The sequence below is a fragment of the Dama dama genome, chromosome 9 (genome assembly GCF_033118175.1).
Source record: "Dama dama isolate Ldn47 chromosome 9, ASM3311817v1, whole genome shotgun sequence".
NCBI classification, from domain to species: Eukaryota; Metazoa; Chordata; class Mammalia; order Artiodactyla; family Cervidae; genus Dama; species Dama dama.
Genome location: NC_083689.1, coordinates 82,927,254 through 82,949,880, shown reverse-complemented (window position 1 = coordinate 82,949,880; position 22,627 = coordinate 82,927,254). Strand labels below are relative to the sequence as shown.

General features: G+C 34.9%; 1 protein-coding gene and 1 non-coding gene across 5 annotated transcripts in view; both read left to right on the top strand.

Annotated features, from left to right (window-relative positions):
• SSBP2 (single stranded DNA binding protein 2) overlaps positions 1-22,627 on the top strand; it is a 303,233-nt gene that overhangs the window by 156,251 nt on the left and 124,355 nt on the right. The window lies entirely within an intron of this gene.
• TRNAC-ACA (transfer RNA cysteine (anticodon ACA)) lies at positions 3,327-3,398 on the top strand. The gene has a single exon. It is a non-coding gene; the product is annotated as a tRNA-Cys (tRNA).

The window sequence follows — 22,627 nt, the reverse complement described above, 5'->3', positions numbered from 1 at the left end:
AAACAGCAGTCATCATAGTTGTCCTTGTAAGACTCTTGTAAGATGATGTTTGATGCTAGAAGGAGCAGGAAACCTGGAGAGAGCTTTTGAATAGTCCAGTTTTCTCTTGATTTCTCATAACTCATAGCCTTATTTTAGATGGAATTTTGATATTCTAAGATGCTGATTACAAGTCTAACTCTGCCTTTTGCTGGAGAATCAGTCACTGTCTGTCTGTATGAGTAACTTGGTGTTAAGAGAATCTGGGTGAAGTAAGCTGCTTTGGCTCAGAGACTTCATTTTGACCAATAAGCTGTGCAAAGTCCTTAGGGATGACCATCTCAGAAAAAAAATTATGAAAGTGGTTAGAGTAGAATAGGCAATGAAACATGTTTAATATGCCATTTTAAGAAAAAAGGAGTCTTATTATAAAGACTCATAAAGAGGATAAAGAACTGAATCTAGAAAGCTATTGGGTACCAAGGCAGCTCTAGGTTCTAGCTTCTTTCTCTCTCTCATTACCCGGCCATTTTACGCAGGGCCTTTGCTGGCAATTGTGTTCTCAACACACACACCCCCACACCCACAAATATGATCTCTCTACACTCACACACACCCTTCTTTTGCATGCATACAATCATTCACACACTCCTTGTCTTTGTGTATTGGCTCTTCCTGTTGCTGCTGATGAGCCAGTTTTCTCTTAGACCTGAAAATACTATTCAGTCTGACTAGCTGAACAAATTACCGTCACTTTTTATAAGCAGAGCTCTTCAAGCCTGCCTGCCTCGCAGATCACTGACTAGCCTAGACGCTGGCCGCCCCTGAGACGCTAACTACTCATTGATAATAATAGATCAACGGTGCATCACCAATTGGGGTTGTGGCAATATAAATGAGAGGGAAGCTGGTGGGACTAATTCATGTGGGTTTTCTTAATAAGAACACTATTCTTTTAAAACGAAGTTACTTTACATTCTCAAATCTAGAACTTTTGGGAAAACTTGGGTTTTGAGAAAAGAAGAGAAAGAGGAAAGAAAAGAAGGGAGGGACTCATTGAATATATAGAAGCCAGCAAAGAGCTTGGCGTTTTTCTGTTACTTCTTGTGTAATCAACTAAGGTAATTTAATTGACATTCCTAATTTAAATAAATTGCATGAAAGAAATTTGAAGTTAGGCCTGTTTGTCCTGAAAGCCCATGAGTTTTTCCCTAAGACATAGTGTGTTACTTTTTCCGTTGGTGATACCTTTTACTATGTGTTCCTACTTTCAGTAGGTATGTGTTCAATACATGAAATGAGATGGTCTTGAGAATAGAGAACATGCATGCTGTATTTGTGCATGTTTCCTGTCTATGCAATAGTTTCCCAATTTTCTATTATTTTAAATGTTATTTTTACCTACTAAATGGTAGAATATTGCCTTATAGCAGTAAAATCTTGAACAGTATCCAGGACTAGTTGAAATTTGGGAAGATCATGTTTTTCAACCTACAGTCATGATCAAATAACTTAGTACTGAGTATTTCTCATTGTCCGATTATGGTGTTTTTCCTGCCCACTCTTTATATTAATGTATAATTTAGATACAATAAAATTCACCCATTTTTGTGTACAGTCCTATGAGTTGTGACAAACACAAAGTAATGCCGCCACCACTACAGTGGAGATACAGAGCAATTCCATCACCTGAGAAAGTCACCCCTTAGCCCTTTGTAGTTAACCCATTCCCAGCCGCTGGTGACCACTGATCTGTTTTCTGTCCCTGTAGTTTTGTCTTTCTAGAATGTCATGTAAATGGAATCACATAGTATGTAGCCTTTTGAGCCTGGCTTCAATCACTTCAGTAATATATTTAAGATTATTCCATGATGTTGCATGTTATTAGTAGTAGTTTGGGCTTCCCTGATGGCTCAGTGGTAAAGAACCTGCCTGCCAGTGCAGGAGATGTGGGTTTGATCCCTGGGCTGGGATGATCCCCTGGAGTAGGAAATGGTAACCCACTCCAGTATTCTTGCCTGAAAATCCCACAGACAGAGGTGCCTGGTAGGCTACAGTCCATGGGGTTGCAAAGAGTTAGACATGACTGAGCGACTAAGCAACAATAAATTAGTAATTTGCCCTTCATATTGAGGAGCAGTATTCCACCGTATGAATAAACCTCAGCTTGTTCATTCATTCTTCGATTGAGAGGCATTTGATATGGAATTTAGAAAGATAGTAACGATAACCCTATATGCAAAACAGAAAAAGAGACACAGAAATACAGAACAGACTTTTGAACTCTGTGGGAGAAGGCGAGGGTGGGATGTTTGAAGAGGAATCGGGTGGAGAGGGAGGTGGGAGCGGGGATTGGGATGGGGAAGACGTGTAAATCCATGGCTGATTCATATCAATGTATGACAAAACCCACTGAAATGTTGTGAAGTAATTAGCCTCCAACTAATAAAAAAATTTAAAAAAATAAAATAAAAAAAATAAAAAAAAAAGAGAGGCATTTGAGTTGTTCCAGCTTGAAGCAGTTATGAATTAAGCCAGTATAAACAGAGGATTATGGTATCTTTTTTTCTTTCTTCATTTGGATATATACCTAGGAATGAGACTGTTGCATTGTATGGTGCTGTGTTTGACTTTACAAGAAAATACCAAACTGTTTTCCAAAGTGTCTGTGTTTTCCTTTCCCTCCGCCAATGCAGGAGAGTTCTAGTTGCTTTGTGTTTTCACTAGCACTTGTTATCCTCAGGTTATCTGGGGTTTTTTGTTCCTGTTTCTAGTCATTCTAATTGGTATGTACTGACTTCTAACTGGTTTTTTTTTTTTTGCATGTTACTGTTGAATAATGAGACTGATTACCTTTTCATGTGCTTGGTAAGGTGTCAAGAACTTTTACTTATTTTTAAAACTGGGTTGTTACTCTTAAGTTTTGAGAGTTCTTTATATATTCAGGGTGCAAAAATTTTATCAGAAATGTCCTTTGAATATATTTTCTCCCTGCTGTGGCTTGTCTTTTAATTTTCTTAATAGTGTTCTTCAAAGAACAGAGAAGTTCTTATTTTCGATGAAGTCCAATTTGTCAATTTTTGCTTCGGTGATATATTAAGAAATCCTTGTCCAGATCAAGAGTCCACAGATTTGTTTGTTTGTTTGTTTCCTGTGCTTTCTCTAAGAAGTTTTAGTTTCAGGTTTTACTTTCTTTCTGTGGCCCATTGTGACCCATTTTTATTTTTATGTATGGTCCACAGTTTGGATTGGACTCTTGGTTTTGGTATATCAGTATCCAATTATTCCTGCCCCATTTGTGGAAAAGACTCTTCTTTCTCTGTTGAATTGCATTTGCATCTTGGACTTCCCAGGTGGCTCAGACAGTAAAGCGTCTGCCTACAATGCAGGAGACCCAGGTTCAATCCCTGGGTTGGGAAGATCTCCTAGAGAAGGAAATGGCAACCCACTCCAGTTTTCTTGCCTGGAAAATCCCATGGACGGAGGAACCTGGTAGGCTATAGTCCATGGGGTTGCAAAGAGTCGGACACAACAGCAACTTCACTTTCAAAATCACCAGCATGTGTGGATCCGCTATTCTTTCTCCATGGCCATGTTATCTTGTTTGCTATTCTTTATATAAATCTTGAAATAAGATAGTGTGAGACCTCTAGTTTTGTTCTTCATTTTCAAACCTTTTTGGCTATCCTGGTTCTTTTTTTCATTTTTATATAAATTTTGAAGTCAGCTTTTGATTTCTACAAAGCAGTCCTTTTGGGATATTGATTGGAACTATCCATAAACTGTTGAGTTTATAGACTGAGGAGAAGGGAAATACTAACAATGTTGAGCCTTCCCATTCTTGAGTGCTGCACATTCCTCCATCTAAGTCTTCTTAAATTTCTTTTATTAGTGAATTGTAGCTTTTCAGCACACAGTTTTGATTTATAGCAAAATATTTTTATGATTTTTATGGTATAATAAGTGCTGCTTTTAGAATCTTAATATATAATCATTCATATCCTATGTATTGATTTTCTACCTTGTTAAACTACTAAATTTTAGTTTTAGTGCCTGTTTTATGTTTCTTTTGGAGTTTATGTATAAACAGTGATAGCTCAGATTTTCCAAAAAAGTATGTTTTGTTTTGTTTAATTCATGAGATCCTTAGGATCCATGTGGTTGTTCTTACATACAATATCATATGATTAGATGATTCTAATGACTTGTTTTTTTCCCTTTTCTCCTTGGTTGTTTTAGTGTCAGTTATTTGATGTATAGACCAGTTTAATCAATTATCTCATAAAATGCCATATTCTTATATACTTAAGATATTCATTTACATGAAAAATGACATATAGGAAAGTGAATTTTTCTTACAGTCCTCTCTGTTAATGGGGTTTGAAAGACTGTGTATCTCACTTTCTATGGACCACTAAGATAAATACTAATAATATATTCTTGCTAAAATTGTACTTCTTTTTTGTACTGCTTTGTCATCATTGTTATATAAGTAAAAAGGCCTAAGCATTTTAATCATGTTCAAGACTGCCTTCATATTTCATGTGATTTAAAAAAAAAGAAACTGTGACATTGCTTTAGTGAGCTCTCAAGACCTTAAAAATGAATCTTTAATTTGAGCAGATTATGATGAATGAGAGGCGTTTACAGTGTACAGTTGCTATCTAGATGCAATTCTACTCGGTAGTGCTTTATTGATTTCTTTCTTTCTGCATTGCCACAACTCAGGATTTCTTCTCACTAACATAGGGGTATTGGAAACAAAATGCAGTTCTTTCCCCTCAATCTAAAATTTTTCTTATATTTAGTATCAATAGAATTTTATCTAATAATTTTGTTTGCCTATTTTTGACGATATTTGTTTGTGGACGTATTTCCTAAAGCTACTGTTTTGGACTAGAAGTTTGTTGTTTAGTCGCTAAGTTGTGTCCAACCTTTCGTGACCACGTGGGCTGTAGTCTGCCAGGCTCTTCTGTCCATGGGATTTCCCAGGCAAGAATACTGGGGTGGGTTGCAGTTTGCTCCTCCAGAGGATCATCCCAACCCAGGGATCGAACCTGCATCTCCTGCATTGGCAGGTGGATTCCTTACCACTGAGTCAACAGGGAAGCCTGAGCTAGAAGTTATTAACTAGAATTTTTTTTTTTTTTAGTGTTAACAGGTAAAAAAGCACAGACAGACTGTTAAGTTTTTTCACATACTGCATTGCCATCATTTACTGCCATGAATAAGAAGCAAGATTTTTAAAGATACCTATAGCCATCTTTTAGAGATAATACTCATTGTTGTTTTCTAGGTTTTAAGAGACTATTGACAATATTTTGCTTCCTTTTTCTATTCTCAGTCTCTTCATTTCCCAGTGTCATAGGAGGTTCCTATAATAAATCAGAAAAGAAACATTCTCGAGGAAGGTTTATCAGGGGACTATATTACTTGGTGTGGTTTTACTCTAGCACTCTTAGACATTTTTTTTATTAAAGTAGGTGAGAAAACTAACTTTTGAAAACATTAATTGCAGTCAAAGATTTCTGGAAATTGGAGAAATCCTTTTGATCAGAAGACAGTGCTGAAGTCTGGGAAGTGAGACAATGGTCTTTAACAAAAAATCCTGTTTCAATTTTTAATGGTTCTTAAAAGTTCTGTTATTTCTTAAACACATTCTTCTACTTTCAAGAGTGTTACCTATTGTAATACCTAATGAGAACAGAACTTATTTATAAAACATAGATTTTATAGAGATACATTATAACAGACTTGACAATAAAGCTAAGTATGATGTTCTTGTCTGGTGGAGCGAGAAGAGAGTAAGGGGTATCAGAGACCAGGGGTGGGAAAATATGTATTGGGGTAGTTTTCTATTCATATCTATAGAATTATCTGCTGTTATGCTATAGTGCCTGCTTTCCCTACAAGTCAATACTGAAGTTCTTCCAAAGAATTATTTTCCTTTCTTTTGACAGGATAAGTTTAAGTTCTGGCCGTCTTTTACATTTTTCTGAAATCCTTTAACGGTAAAGAGTGTACATTCACATCTGTGTTCTGATCTAAACAGAGAGCAGGACAGTGAACTATAAAGGTTCTCTGTTATCTAAGGTGATGTTTAAATCCAAATATAATTATTCACACTCTTAAAATTTAAACACATTTTTTTCAAAAATTGGAAATGACATAAAAATCTAGTAGCAGCATGACTCACATTTCTAACTAAATAGGAAGTATTATACAGTTAATCATGGCACATAGTAAAAGGCTCAGTTGATACATTACTGAATTCTGTTATTCAATATATTTTATTAAAGTTTATAGGAAAGTCTTTTTTTCAGTCACTGATTGTGGGAACTATATATGTTAAAACCCACAAAATATTAATAATTGAAAGACATTGAATATTAGTTTATTCAAGGTAATTTTGCATTCTTTAATCTAATTTAAAGCTTAAGTATTTTCAATTAGTTAAGGATAAATACTAGACTTCTGATGCCTTCTACAGTACTGTATCAGATTAAATTGTTTACTTTTTTGTGAAGGCAAGTGTTTTTACAGTCATAAGATTTTGATGGTTGCTGTATATCAACATATTTTTATCACTATATAGATGAATATAGGTTTAATTATTGCTAAAGTGATATAATTAAAATAAAGGGTTCAGTTCAGTTGTATCTGACTCCTTGTAACCCCATGAAGTGCAGCACACCAGGCCTCCCTGTCCATCACCAACTCCCAGAGTTTTACTCAAACTCATGTCCATCAAGTTGGTGATGCCATCCAGCCATCTCATCCTCTGTCATCCCCTTCTCCTCCTGCCCCCAGTCCCTCCCAGCATCAGGGTCTTTTCCAGTGAATCAACTCTTTGCATGAGGTGGCCAAAGTACTAGAGTTTCAGCTTCAGCATCAGTCCTTCCAATGAACACCCAGGACTATCTCCTTCAGGATGGACTGGTTGGATCTCCTTGCAGTCCAAGGGACTGTCAAGAGTCTTCTCCAACACCACTGTTCAAAAGCATTAATTTTTCGGTGCTCAGCTTTCTTCAGAGCCCAACTCTCACATCCATACACGATCACTGGAAAAACCACAGCCTTGACTGGATGGACCTCTGTTGGCAAAGTAATGTCTCTTTTTAATATGCTATCTAGGTTGGTCATAACTTTCCTTCCAAGGAGTAAGCGTCTTTTCATTTCATGGCTGCAGTCACCATCCGCAGTGATTTTGGAGCCCCAAAAAATAAAGTCTGACACGGTTTCCCCATCTATTTCCCCTGAAGTGATGGACCAGATGCCATGATCTTAGTTTTCTGAATGTTGAGCTGTAAGCCAACTTTTTCACTCTCCTCTTTCACTGTCTGCCATAAGGGTGGTGTCATCTGCGTATCTGAGGTTGTTAATATTTCTCCTGGCAATCTTGATTCCAGCTTGTGCTTCTTCCAGCCCAGTGTTTCTCATGATGCACTCTGCATATAAGTTAAATAAGCAGGGTGACAATATACAGCCTTGACGTACTCCTTTTCCTATTTGGAACCAGTCTGTTGTTCCATGTCCAATTGAACTGTTGCTTCCTGACCTGCATACAGGTTTCTCAAGAGGCAGGTCAGGTGGTCTGGTATTCCCATCTCTTTCAGAATTTTCCACAGTTTATTGTGAGCCACACAGTCGAAGGCTTTGGCATAGTCGATAAAGCAGAAATAGATGTTTTTCTGGAACTCTCTTGCTTTTTCGATGATCCAGCGGATGTTGGCAATTTGATCTCTCGTTCCTCTGCCTTTTCTAAAACCAGCTTGAACATCTGGAAGTTCATGGTTCACGTATTGCTGAAGCCTGGCTTGGAGAATTTTGAGCATTACTTTACTAGCATGTGAGATGAGTGCAATTGTGTGGTAGTTTGAGCATTCTTTAGGATTGCTTTTCTTAGGGATTGGAATAAAAACGGACCTTTTCCAGTCCTGTGGCTACTGCTGAGTTTTCCAAATTTGCTGACATATTGAATGCAGCACTTTCACAGCATCATCTTTCAGGATTTGAAATAGCTCAACTGGAATTCCATCACCTCCACTAGCTTTATTCTTAGTAATGCTTTCTAAGGCCCACTTGACTTCACATTCCAGGATGTCTGGCTCTAGGTGAATGATCACACCATCGTGATTATCTGAGTCATGAAGATGTTTTTTGTACAGTTCTTCTGTGTATTCTTGCCACCTCTTCTTAATATCTTCTGCTTCTGTTAGGTCCATACCATTTCTGTCCTTTATTGAGCCCGTCTTTGCATGAAATGTTCCCTTGGTATCTCTGATTTTCTTGAAGAGATCTCTAGTCTTTCCCATTCTGTTGTTTTCCTCTGTTTCTTTGCATTGATTGCTGAGGAAGGCTTTTTTCTCTCTCCTGGCTAATCTTTGGAACCCTGCATTCAAATGGATATATCTTTCCTTTTCTCCTTTGCTTTTCACTTCTCTTCTTTTCACAGCTATTTGTAAGGCCTGCTGAGACAACCATTTTGCCCTTTTGCATTTCTTTTCCATGGGGATGGTCTTGATCCCTGTCTCCTCTACAGTGTCACGAACCTCCGTGCATAGTTCATCAGGCACTCTGTCTATCAGATCTAGTCCCTATTATTTAGTCCCTAAATCTATTTCTCACTTCCACTGTATAGTCATAAGGGATTTGATTTAGGTCATACCTGAATGGTCTAGTGGTTTTCCCCACTTTCTTCAAGTCTGAAGGGTACATTTTAGAAGTACAGTTAAGTCATATTTTGATAAAAGGATAAATTAATAAGGTTAATAATTCAGATTTTAATGCAGAAACCATTACTAGTTTGTAGTTAATCTCCAGTTTTTATAAGTGTGTATTAAAACATCTTCCTAATTTGCTGAGTTTCTTGGATATTTCTCTGGTGATTCTAGGTACCCATCCACTTCTTAAGAGATGAGATGTCCAGTTCTGACAGGTCACCAAAAATATAGCTAGTACTGCTACTTTGTAGAATAAATCTTTTTGGTTTGTTTGTTTGTTTAGTCTGGAGCCTAATATCAAAAGAGGTAGAAAGAAATAAAAGTTATCTTGAAAGAGATGAAAAGTAAAATACAAGTTGATCCAAGGTTTTATAATCAAAATGTAGGATGTTATTTCTTTAAAAGTATCACCACTATGTTTAAAACAACTTAGAAAAATTCAGTCTTAAACCCTGGGTTTACAAAAATTTTGTTTAAACATGAAAATTTTTGTATTTTCCCAACACATACCTATGAATTTTCTTATTTATTCAACTAGTATCTACTGTGCCAGGACTGCACTAGTTGTTAGGAACAATGCATTGCTAAGTATGAATATAATATAGCAACAGGATGGAGAAAGAACACTTGGTCAGAAGACAACCACAATTGCAATTTCAATGACATATGAGATAGGGATAGTAAAGGGTGCTATAGAAGTATATGGCAGAAAGAATGCAAAGCCTCATAATTCACAGGCCACTGGACAGCCTATTCAGAAGGCCCTGGCTAGAGTAGTGGGGAATAATTCCTAGACTACAGACTACCGCAGTCCCATTCATGATGTCTTAAAAGTGAGAACCGAAAGGATCAAACTGTGTCCAGGTAACTTAACTGTATCCAAGGACAAAATTCAAGAATATTTTTAGGAAAAAAAATATCCAGTACTCAGGAAAATATAATGTCTGGTTTTAATCAAATATGACCAGGCAATGCCAGAAGTGGGAAAACCTGACCCATAATAAGGAAAAGTAATGAAAACTAATCCATAACTGACATGGATAATAGAATTGACAGACAGGGATATTAAGACAGTTGTTATAATTTTCAGTATCTTCAAAAGTTAGAGGGAAGCTTGAATATATTAGGTAAAAATACAGAATATGTAAAAATAACCAAAATTCTAAAGATTAAAAAATATACTAGATGAAAAAAATTAATGGCAGATTAGATATTGCAGAAGCAAAGATTTATATTGAAGACAAAGCAATAGAAATTATTTGTACTGAAACACAGGGAAAAAACCAGGCTGAAAAAAAGAGTAAATATAACAGTAGTGAGTTGTGCACCAACCTCAAGCAGTCTAGTACACTTGGAAAGGAGAGAGAAAGGAAATATATTTGCAGAAATCATTGACAAAGATTATCAAAATTTATGAAAACTATAAACTTAGAGTTTCAAGAGTTTTAAAACACCAAATCCACATGATAATCAGATTGTTCAAAACTGAACTTTGTTCAGTTGAAAATTAAACTTTGTTCTTAGTAACAAAGAAAATCTTAAGGATTCTAGAAAATTTCTTGTCAAAAGAAATGCAAGTGAGAAGGCTGTGGACATCTTCAAAGTACTAGGGGGAATCAATGTAGTATTCTATTCTCAGTGAAAATATCCTTCAAAAAAAAAACAAAGGCAAAATAGAGATATTTCTGAGACACACAAAAGCTGAAAGAATGAATCACTAACAGAACTATGAGAAATGTTAATGGAAGTCCTTGAGGCAAAAAGGAATATGACCCAAAAAGAAATACGGATCTACACAACTGAGTGAACAAAATCAGAAATTGTAAGTATGTGAATAAATACACAAAATGTTTTCATTATAATTCATATCTCACTTGAAGATAAATGACTTCAGAAAAAATGTAGCATGTGGTTTATAACATATGCACATGTACAGTGCATAACAATGATGCAAAGGGTGGAAGGAGAGAAATGCAGCATACTGTTACAAGGTTCTGTATGCTATACATAAAGTGCTAGCATATACATGAAGTGGTATTGTAAGTATAGCACAGATGGTAAAGAGTACGTGCAAGGCTGGAGACCTGGGTTCTGTCCCTGGGTCAGGAAGACCCGCTGGAGAAGGTAATGGCAACCCACTCCAGTATTCTTGCCTGGGAAATTACATGGACAGAGGAGCCTGTTGGGCTACAATCTATGGGGTCGCAGAGAGTCAGACACGACCAAACAACTAACACACTACACTACTACATACTATATAAAGATGAATATTATAAACCCTAGAGCAATCACTGAAATAAAGAGTTATAGGTAATAACTCATCAAATGAGATAAAAAAGGAATCATTAAAAAACATTCATTTAATCCAAAAGAAGGTAAAGCAGAGGAAAAGGGGAGTTAAGAGTAGATGTGAAAAACAGAAGACAGCAAGATGATAGATTTAAACTTAACCATGTCAACAGTCACATTAAATAGAAACTAAACATCCCATTTTAAAAGCAGAAATTTCCAGATTGGATGAAAAAACAAGATCCAACTATGCTGCCTAAAAGAAACCAACATTAAGTATAAACAAACAAATACATTAAAAATGAAAAGAATGGAGAATACTAAACAAAGTTGGAGTGGCTATATTAATATTAGAAAAAGATTTCAAAGGAAAGAAATATAACCAAGAATATAGACATCATTTCATCTAATAAAGAGGTCAAATAAATTTTGTGATACACACACACACACACACAGTGGATTATTATCCACTCTTTGAAAAGGAGATCCACCATTTGCAACAACATGGATGAACTTGGAGGACATTATGCTAAGTGAAGCCAGACACATAATGAAAAAGAAAAAACTGCATGATCTCGCTTGTCTGTAAAATCTAACAAAGTCATATACATGAAATAAAAAAGTAGAACAGTGGTTAATAGGGGTAGGAAGATGGTGACCAGAGGGTACAGAGTTGCAGTTTTATAGATGCTGTCATCATACATGCACAGAAAGGTAACTGTGTTAATTAGCTTGATTGTAGTCATTATATATTTCATCATATATATCAAATCGCCATGTTGTATACCTTAAATGTATGCAATTCTTAGTTTTAAAACATCTTTAAATAGTTAATGGGTCAATTCATCAGAAGGATATCATAATCTTAAACATTTATGCACCTATTAACAGAGCTTCAAAATACTGGAAGAACTAATAGAACTATAAAAAGAAAATAGAGGAAACTTCACACCATTCAAAACAGCCATCCTCAAAGTCTACAAACAGCAAATGCTGGAGAGGGTGTGGATAAAAGAGGCCCTCCTACAGTGTTGGTGGGAATGTAAATTGGTACAGCCAGTATGGAAAACAGTATGACAGTTCCTTAAAAACTAAAAACATAACTACCATATGATTCTACAATCCCACCCCTGGGCATATATCTGGAGAAAACCATACTTCAAAAAGATACTAGCACTCCTGTGTTCATAACAGCACTGTTGCAAGAGCCAAGACACAGAAGCAACCTAAATGTCCCTCAAGAGATGAACAGATAAAGATGTGATATGTATATACAACGGAATATTAGCCATAAAAAAGAATGAAATGCCATTTGTAGCCTTATGGATGGAGTTAGAGATTATCATACTAAATGAAGTAAATCAGACAAAGAAAGACAAATATTGTGTATCACTTATATGTGGATTCTATGATACAAATGAACTTATTTACAGAACAGAAATAGACTCGGAAAACAAATTTATATTTACCTAATGGGCAAGTGCAGAGGGGTGGGATAAGTTAGGAATTGGGGATTAAAATATATACTCTACTGTTTTTAAAATAGATAATCAACAAAGACCTATGTATATAGCATGGAAAACTCTACTCAGTACCCTAATAACATATGTGGGAGAAAGATCTGAAAAAGAACGGACGCGTGTATATGTAAAACTAAGTCACTTTGCTGTACACCTAAAACTAACACAACATTGTAAACCAACTATACTGGAATATAAGATAAAAATTAAAAATTAAATTTAAAAAGAAAGAAATACATAAGTTGTTATTGGAGATACCCTTCTATCAATAATTGATAGAAAAAAATTGGATAGAAAATTAGTAAGAATATAAAATGTGGGAACAACACTAACTTGGCCTAATGGACCTTTATGAAACACTTTACCCATAACAGCAAAAATATATTCTTTTCAAAAGCATGTTAAATATTTACCAAGTTAAGCAGTATTCTTAGCTAGAATCCTTTTAAAACTTAAATCTCATAAATTTAAAAGGATTCTAGTCATACAAACTATGCTTTCTAACCAAGTGAAATTAATTTAGAAACTAGTAACAGGAAAATATTTGGAAAATTCCCAAATGCTTAGAAGTTTTTAACTATATGAAAATGAAAAGTGACATAAAAGTTTGTGGATTGCCACTAAACCAGTACTTACAGGAAAATCATCTGTTTATTTAAGAAAAGAAGAAAGGCCTTGAATTAGTAGTGACCTTGGCTTCAACCTCAAGCATGTCAGGGGAAAAAAAGAGAAAATAAAACCAAAGACAGAAAGAAAACAAAGATCAGAGTGGAAATTAATGAAATAAACAAAAATAGAGAAAACCAGTAAAACCAAAAGTTGATTCCTTGAGAAAATCAGCGAAATGGATAAATCTGTAGCTAACTGGTCAGAAAATAAGACACAGAAACCAGTATCAGGACTGAGAGAGATGGCATCATTACCGATTCTGTATGTATTAAGATAATAACAACCGTGTACCAGTAAATTCTGCAACTTAGATAAAATAGACAAATTCCTGAAAGACAAAAGCTACCAAAGCCAACTCAAGAAGAAATTGATAATCTGAATAGCTATTAAAGAAACTGAATTTGTATGTAAATACATTTCCACAAAACAAAATCCATATTCTAACAGATTTATCCAGAAGTCTATCAAACATTTTCAGGAAGAAATCATGCCAACTCTACATGAACTCTTCTAGAAAAGTAAAGAAGAGAGAACACTTCCCAACTCATTCAGTGAGGCCAGCATTATCCTGCCACCAAAATGAGACAAAGGCTTTCCAATTCAGAAGACTAAAGACTGGTATCCCATGTGAGTATAGATGCAAAGGATTCTTGACAAAAGTAAACAGAGTCCAACAATATATAAAGAGGACATATACTGTAAGCAAGTGGAGTTTGTTCTAGGAATATAAGCTTTGTTTAACACTTGAAAATCAGTCAAGGCAATGTGTCATCTAGTAAATACAGAAAAAGTATTTGAAAAAATCCAACATTCATTTTTTTATAACCCACAGCAAACTGGGAATAAAAAGTAACTTCCTCAATTTCATGGTAAAATACTGAATGTTACCCTCTACCATCAACAATAAAGCAAAGATATCTGTCCACTTTTACTACTTAAGTTCAACACCATACTGAAGGTTCTAGCCAGTGGACTCGGGCAAGAAAAACGAAAAGAAGGGCAAACAAAAAGGAACAGGTAAAATTGTCTTTATTTGCAGATGATGTGATCAGCTATGTAGAAAACCTGCAGTAGATGGTGAGTGGATTGGATGACACAAAGCTGAAGAGGTAAATAGGCCATAAGTACTTTTAAAATTTGCCTACATTATGGAGTGCCAGAGTTTCAGAAGGGCAGTGTATAACCACTAAACTTTTTTCAGCATTGATGAGATTTGCAATTAGTGTATTTCGATTGCATTGTATAACTGTATTGAAGAGGGCCTTAATACTCAACGTAGAGACTTCAGGTAAAGTCTATAGAAATAATATAGATGAAACTTGATAGTTTCCTCGACTGCAGTAGGGAAGGAGAGATGTGAACAGATTTGATATTAGTACCTATTAAGAGTTGGAAGTGACAGGATCTTTACTCAATGTGGAAGATGGGGTAGGAGTTGGAAAGATAGAATGAGTTTTAAACATCTGTAGCTTGACTTGAGATAGCCAAGCTATGTATCTCAGTACATAGCCAAGCTATGTACTGAAGCCAGTTTATACTGGTGTCTGGGTTGAGAGAAAAGTCTTGATGGGTGATAATAAGCTAGAAGACACAGAATGGTAATTGAAGTCATGGGAGTGAAAGAGATTGCCTAGGGAGAAGATGTCAGTAGAAAGGTGAGCTTAGGAGAGAAACCAACTTATAAAGAGAGAAATATGAAAGTGAAATTAGAAAGGATGAATCAAAGAAGTAAGAAAAAGAAGCATAGAAAATGTGTTATGCAAAGAGACATTTCAGAAAGGAGAGAGAGGTTCATAGTGTCAAACGCTGCTGAGAAGTCTGTAGTAACTAACATTTATGTAGAGGTTGTTAGTTATTAGACCTCTCAGCTACTCAGCTGGTAAAAAATATGCCTGCAATGTGGGAGTTTCAATGTGGGTTTCAATCCCTGGGTTGGAAAGATCCCCTGGAGAAGGGAAAGGCTACCCACTCCAGTATTCTGGCCTGGAGAATTCCATGGACTGTATAGTCCATGGAGTTGCAGAGTCGGACACAACTGACTTTCACTTTTCATATATAGGATACTGTGGACTAAGCTCTCTTTGAAACAGTTTTGCAATGCTGTATTAACTTTTATCACAATGCTTTGAACTAGGTATTAACATATCCCAGTTTTCCAGATGAGGTAAATGAGGTACAGAGAGGCTAAGGAACTTGCCCAAGAAAACTCTTGGCTAATAGAATCAAGATTTGAGCTCAGATAATTTAACTATGCAATTTATGCTTTTGACCAGCAAGATAAGTGATGAAAGTGACAGATGGATTTAAAAATAAGGATTTCACTGACAACTTTAGTCAGTTTTTGTGAATCAAGTGGGAGCAAAAACCTATTGCAATGGATTGAGGAAAAAATGAGAAAAATGAGAAAAGGGAAGTGTAGACAATTCTTTCATGAAACTGGGATGTGAAAAGGGAGAGTAGGGCCATCGGCAAGTACCGTTTTGAGATTTAGGGAAGGCCAGACCTTCTAAGATAAGCAAATCTTAGGTTAAATGCTGATGAGAGGAAACATGTAAAGAAGGGAGGGTTGGAGAGAAAAGGGAAGGAAGGAAGGGAAAGAGGGAGACAGAGAATAAAGAGTTTTTGGACCATGATGACAAAGCAATAGGGAATAAGAGTCATAGCAAATGTAAATGAATTGAGGGACCTTAGGAGGAGAGAGACCTCTTTTATTTTCACATTGGGGAAGGAGGAAAGCATGGATGTGGATGCATATAAAGTTGTAAGTTTCCTGCTGTTCCAACTCCTTCGATCTCAATTTCTCTCTCTTTCATAGATTTGAAACAGGGATGAAAATTACTTGTCTCACCAGGTTGCTAACTTGGACTTCTGTTGGCTAGAGGGGAGAAGGAAGACCATCCTTCCACTTTGCTATTGAAATACAGGTTTCTAAAACACAGAATGGGCTGGGGGAAGTCTTTCTGGTACTGTTCTGGCATGGATGATTTTCAACACTTTTGAAGAATTCACACTTAGTTACCAAAGGAAATGAACATACCCCTTGGTGGTATGTACTGGGATAAATAGGCATTTATAGAAAAGGTTGAGTGTAAAGATAATCTGTAAAATATTCAGCTATGGGTGATAGAGCTCGTGATATGCAATATTTCTTTTTAAGCAGTTGTCTAGAATACAGGGTCAGCAAACTACAGCCCTCTGCCTGTTTTTAAAATAAAATTTTGTTGGGAACATTGCTGAGAAATAACCACATCTGTTCTTTGTATATGTCTGTAGCAGCTTTTGCACTACCACACCAGGGTTAAATGGTTGTAGCAGAGACTATATAACCTACAAAACCTAAAATATTTACTATTTAGCTCTTTTCTGGACAAGTTTACCAACCTTGTGTCTACAATAATAAGGCAGTAAGGACTTGGAAAATTTTTTTGAGAAAAAGAAGTTAAGATACTAAAACTGTGAAGGGAATTAGAAAAGTGGAAGCTATTTAGGATATATTGCTAAATGGAAATATCACTTTACAAACCTATATAGATTATACCTTAATCTCATTTTTATTTTTAAAAATTTATATAAAAAAGTTATCATTTCTGAATGGTGAGATTACAGTTGATTTTTATTTTCTTACTGGCTCTCATGTGTTTTCTGCTTTTTCTACAGGGAACATGTGTTAACTCTATCACTAATAAATAGTGATTTATTATTTATTTATCATTTGAATAATAAATCTTATTTATTATTAGAATAGGATGAGACATAGAAGCCAAAATGAATTAATTAGGAAGAATAGAGGGTGTGTCAGGGTTCGACAGAGATGAGACTCCTGGAAGATGGGTAAAGAAAATGCTTCTTGTTGGTTACCAAACAGTTGGAGAAATTCGTAGATGACATCTCTAATAAACACTTTCAATTCCCTCAATTCCTTATATTCGACCAGCCTCTTATAGGAGCACTACCCTATAATAGTTTCCCACAAAAAAGAGAGAAAATAGAGGTTTCTAAGTTATAAATTACATTTAGACTTTGTCACTCATTTCCATAGATTCAGAATTTTAAGTTTGGTTTATGGAGATGCTTTTCATTTTTGTGACCTGTAGTAATGCTTTATATTAGTGGTTTATATTTAGTTTGAAAAATTAAATTATTTAGCTGTGAATAAAACCTATAATTATTTGAGGGCTTGTTTTGTAGGCAATCACAATTGTGCTTTTAAAAAAGGGTGAACAGCTTTTGGGCAAAACTAAGTCAGAAATTACAGAAAGTAATTTTTTCAATGAAGTACTGTTATTAACCAGATAAGATGTTAAGTAATTTTATTGTGATATTCCATTCAACATCTGCACTGTAGCAGTACCCAGATGCTCACTATAAAGTTCAGTGGATTTTGACAAACATTAAATTGACTTCAGGGGCTGCACTATGCTAGGAGTCATCGAAAATAGAAACCAATTTTTACCAAATCTCATCTCTTAAGTCACATATTTTTATTTAACGTATCACTCTGAATGGTATTTATTATCTCTATAATGACCAAATCATTTGTTTAGAGCAATCTCAAGATTGAAGCTTAGACTATAAACTGCTGACTGGCAGATAAATTGTCAATGCAAAACAAACATAAAACCAAGCAAAAAAATAACCCCCAGAATGTTTGTTCTCTTTGTCCTTTAAAATGTGTAAAATGAGTCAATAGGCTGATGGTTAACTATAATTAAAATGTAACTTGTAAGAGGAATTTTTATGTAACCTCGTTAAGGAAAAAAAAAGTGAATGAGCTTTAGAACCAGAATACATGTAGATACAGATGGATTTTTACATAAAGTGTAAAATTTAAGCCCGTGTGTCAAATATGAAACTAATTATATAAAATGAAATATATTCAGTAATATATTTATAATTAAACACATGCACAGACATATGTATACACACACACATATATGTATGTGTATTTATGTGTGTAAATTGTATCCCATCTATTCTACTATTATGACAATGAATAAAGCAATGATTTTGAATGAAGGTTTTAGTAAGGATTATATTTAAAAGAAATTTGCTGTTACTAAAATGCAGTATGTTTTGGGATTACCTTAAAGGGAAGTGGTAGAAGTCCCGCTCTTTGATATTTAACACAGCACTGAAGAAATCCACACAATTGTTGGAAGCAAACTACACTGTCATAGATGTGCAGGGTGCTCTAATAGATCTTATCCATATCTGACATTTATTATTCAGGTTGGTTTTAAACATAATGTAGACCAGAATCTGTTTTTGTTGCTTATGTAAGCACCCTCTCTCTTTTTTTTTTAATTAATGTACTTCTCATTTATTCAGGAAGTCTCTAATGGCATTTGAGGAGGGTAAACTTATTAGCTTCCTTCCTGAGTAATGCAATTTTTATTTCTTATCAAAATTGTGGTCTCAGCCAAAAACCAGTGTTGAATGGAAAGAAGGAATAAGGAAGGAAGAATGGGAGAGAGGAAAGGATGGGGAGGGAGGGATAGCAAGAAAAGAGGAAAAACGGAAAATAAGGGTTAGCTATACATATAATTCATTTGTATAAAAATTAATTATAAATTGTTCTGCCAGAACAAGATCCTGTCATTGTCTCATTTCTACTCCATGCTGCCATAATGATATAATTTTATTTGTATATAAATAAATGAAACAACAGGTATATTTTTGGTGATACAGTTACTGAATTTCTGAGTAATTGAAACATAAAGTTGTTCTGGTTATACTTAAAAAATTTTTTTATATGACTGCTGGAAAATAGCTATCTCAGAGCTTTCTAAGTTAACTTTGGTAATGCTGTGTATTAATGTTATGAGTAAGAAAAATATCCTGTACAAATCTAGGATATGGCTAGTAGGGTAGTAAATGGAGAAGTTCAGTGGCAGTGTATCAAAAATCTTGTTGTGGAAAGAGAGTTTAGGCAATTTAAACTACATATTAGATATAACTATTCTTATATTAAAAGCTAGAGAAGGTAAAATCTAAAGTTTTAGCTGACAGGTATATACAAAAGGTGGAGTGAAAAGGTCTGTTAGAGCGATGGATTGTAAAGGCTGGAGAACCCTGCTCTGAGGTATTAAAGTGACAGTTTCAAAATCATTCTTAGGGTTTTGAATGGTATCTAGTTGAGTAGTCTTTCCAAACTAGTATAATGCTACAAGTATTAGGTTGCATGCCACTCTTCATTTGTCAAAGATCAAGTGTCTAGTTCATTTTCATGACATTGCTTTCACGTTTTCTTCTACATGAAGTGAGGAAAAAGTAAAACCAATATTTTGGAGGGTTTTACTCTTCACCCTTCTAAAATAAATCCTCTTTCTGAAAGATGCTCATATTTTTAGAATTAATCTCTCAGCTTTTGTGACATATGCAAATCTGAAAGTTGTCTTTAGTTCAGTCACTCAGTCGTGTCTGACTCTCTGTGACCCCATGGACTACAGCACACCAGGCCTCCCTGTCCATCACCAACTCCTGGAGCCTACCCAAACTCATGTCCATTGAGTCGGTGATGCCATCCAACCGTCTCATCCTCTGTCATCCCCTTCTCCTCCCGCCCTCAATCTTTCCCTGCATCAGGATCTGTTCAATTGAGTCAGCCCATTGGAGTTTCAGCTTCAGCATCAGTCCTTCCAGTGAACAGCCAGGACTGATTTCCTTTGGGATGGACTGGTTGGATCTGCTTGCAGTCCAAGGGACTCTCAAGAGTCTTCTCCAACACCACAGTTCAAAAGGATCAATTCTTCGGTGCTCAGCTTTCTTTATAGTCCAACTCTCACATCCATACATGACTACTGGAAAAACCATAGCCTTGACTAGATGGACCTTTGTTGGCAAAGTAATGTCTCTGCTTTTTAATATGCTGTCTAGGTTGGTCATAACTTTTCTTCCAAGGAAAAGTTGTCTTAGAGAAAATATAATATAAAAGGTATTTAGAAAGATGAGGGTAGTGAGTGTAGGAATATGTATTATGTGCACATTCTATCATGGCTCTATTGTACCTTATAATACATTTGTGAGCAAAGTCAATTCAGTATTGCTGTTAATCAAATGAGAGAGTTTAAGTGACTCACCCAGGACCACACAGAAATTGTGTTAGGGCTGGATGACCACTGGCCTAGAGTGAGAATTCCAACTTTCTCAGCAGAGCTGAGAATCAGCAGTAATGCGGTCTCATTATTACCAGTCTTCCATGAACTCCTGCTGTGCTCCATTCAAGTCCTCATCCTGGCAGTTTTGTATCTCCATCAGAAGCTGTGACCTATTTTTAATGTTGCCTTTTCAAGGGAAGACATAGTATTGCATACTATGCTACATACATTGGTGTGCAAAATAGATGAAAAATTTATGAATTCTGAGTCTACTTTGCATGTGCAAGCTCTTTATAATTACTAAACATCTATCACCATTCAAGTCATAAATTAACTAAAAAATTAAACTCTTCCAAACAGTGCTTATTCTACCATCTCCTTCCCTACAAGCACACCTTTATGTTATTTTCTGTAATTTTGTTGTTTTGAGTATGTAAAATCTCTGGTTTCCTCATATAGTTTCTGACTATAATTAAATCTATGGTTTATTCCATTTCTTAAATATGGATACTTATTTTAAATATATACTTTGTGAAACCAATTCAGCCATGTGACAAGGGCTAAACATACTTTATAGACTGTTGTTTGCTTATGTATCACTCAATACAAGAATTAACACAGATATTCACACATTCACAGACTTACCCAGCTAACATTATTAGCTTCATGCTAGCCAATCAGGAGACGCTGGTTCGATCCCCAAGTCGGGAAGATCTCCTGGAGAATGAAATGGCAACCCACTCCAGTAAAATGGCCTGCTCCAAGTTCTTTGAAGTTCTCTGAAACTTAACAGCTACCATATAAAGCATAATCACTTTAGAAATATTTAATAGTAATCAACATTTTAATAGTCTTATAGGTATTTTTTAAGAGTACACATGATATAAAAAGGAAAATGACATAAAAATAAATTATTATTCTAAATTTAATAGAGTATACATTTTTAAATTCTAGAAAACTTAAATTTTTATATGGTTTTCAGTACTGAAAAAAAAATTACTGAATCCTGTAATTGACAAATGACCATCAAAAAAATTCCAGTAAGATTTGAGTGCTTTACTGGAAGAAATTCTGTTATATTCCTTTATGGAAAAGGATACTTTTACTAAATAGTAGAGTACACATAGATAATTGTCTTAGAGAGTCATTTGTTGTTCAGGCGTTCCCATTTCAAGAGACTGATTCTAGAATTCCAGAATTTTATAGGTTAACTCAGTATAAAACAAGCATTTGCATTTCTGAAAGTTTTAAAATTATGAGTATAATAAAACTGCAAAAGTGGATACAGAAGATGCTTCACTTGAAATACTATTAATTAGAAAACCTGGTGCTTATGCATGTGTTAAATATCTTCTGAATACAGAATCATCAAATTTATTATTATGAAACAGATACATATACTTAAAAAAATAAGGTCTTGTTTATCTAATTTCTGAAACCAAATGTATTTGAAGATGTAACAAGATAATACAGAACAGAAAAATCTTGGAGGCTAGTTAATTAGCTGTTTTTATAGTAAAAAGAAATTGATTCCTAGCTAATTATAATAACATGAGTTTTCTTTTTTGTATGATTACTATTCTTACAGTAAAATATGATGCCTATATTTTGGAAACTCAGAATAAGTCCTTATCCATGATCATGAAATATAAATAAAAAGCCATATCCTGAAATTATATATATATATATACATGTTTAAGTCAAGTAGACTTTGTTGATCATGTGAGATATATATAAACAATCAAACTGTCCCATTCAGCTCAGTTAAGAACTAAGGGTTAGTTTGAAGATTTAAATCATTTGTACAAATTCAGAATAAAGGTTAAGTAATGGATCAATGTGATATTTTTATCCTTCTTTTAAAATCCTTAAACTGTTGCTTTTCATTTTCTCATTAATGAAACTTCTTTGATAAAGCAAATTGGGATAATTTAATATGTTGTTTTTATAACACTATTTATTTAACACCTATCTATTAAGTCTAAGGTGCTGAATCAGATTTCATTAGATAATGAGAGTGTAAGATATTATTGTGGTCTCCATGGAATTTGCAATATAGAGTCAAGACCCAAACACAAAAAGTTAAAAAAAAATTAATGTTAGACTTCAAATATTAAAATATCATCAAAAGCATAGTCATGCTTTCCAAATTAGAAAGTAGATTTGGATTATAAAATATAGGTAACTACTAATTAATGTTCAAGTATAGCGACAAAGGCTAAAAATTAATTTGCATTGAAGTTTAATTAGTATATCAACAAGCAGGAGTAAATATATCAGAGATATTCTTTCATATCTTTGAGCTGTGAATCTGCACAAGTGGAGATTGGAAGGATGGATATGGGGAACT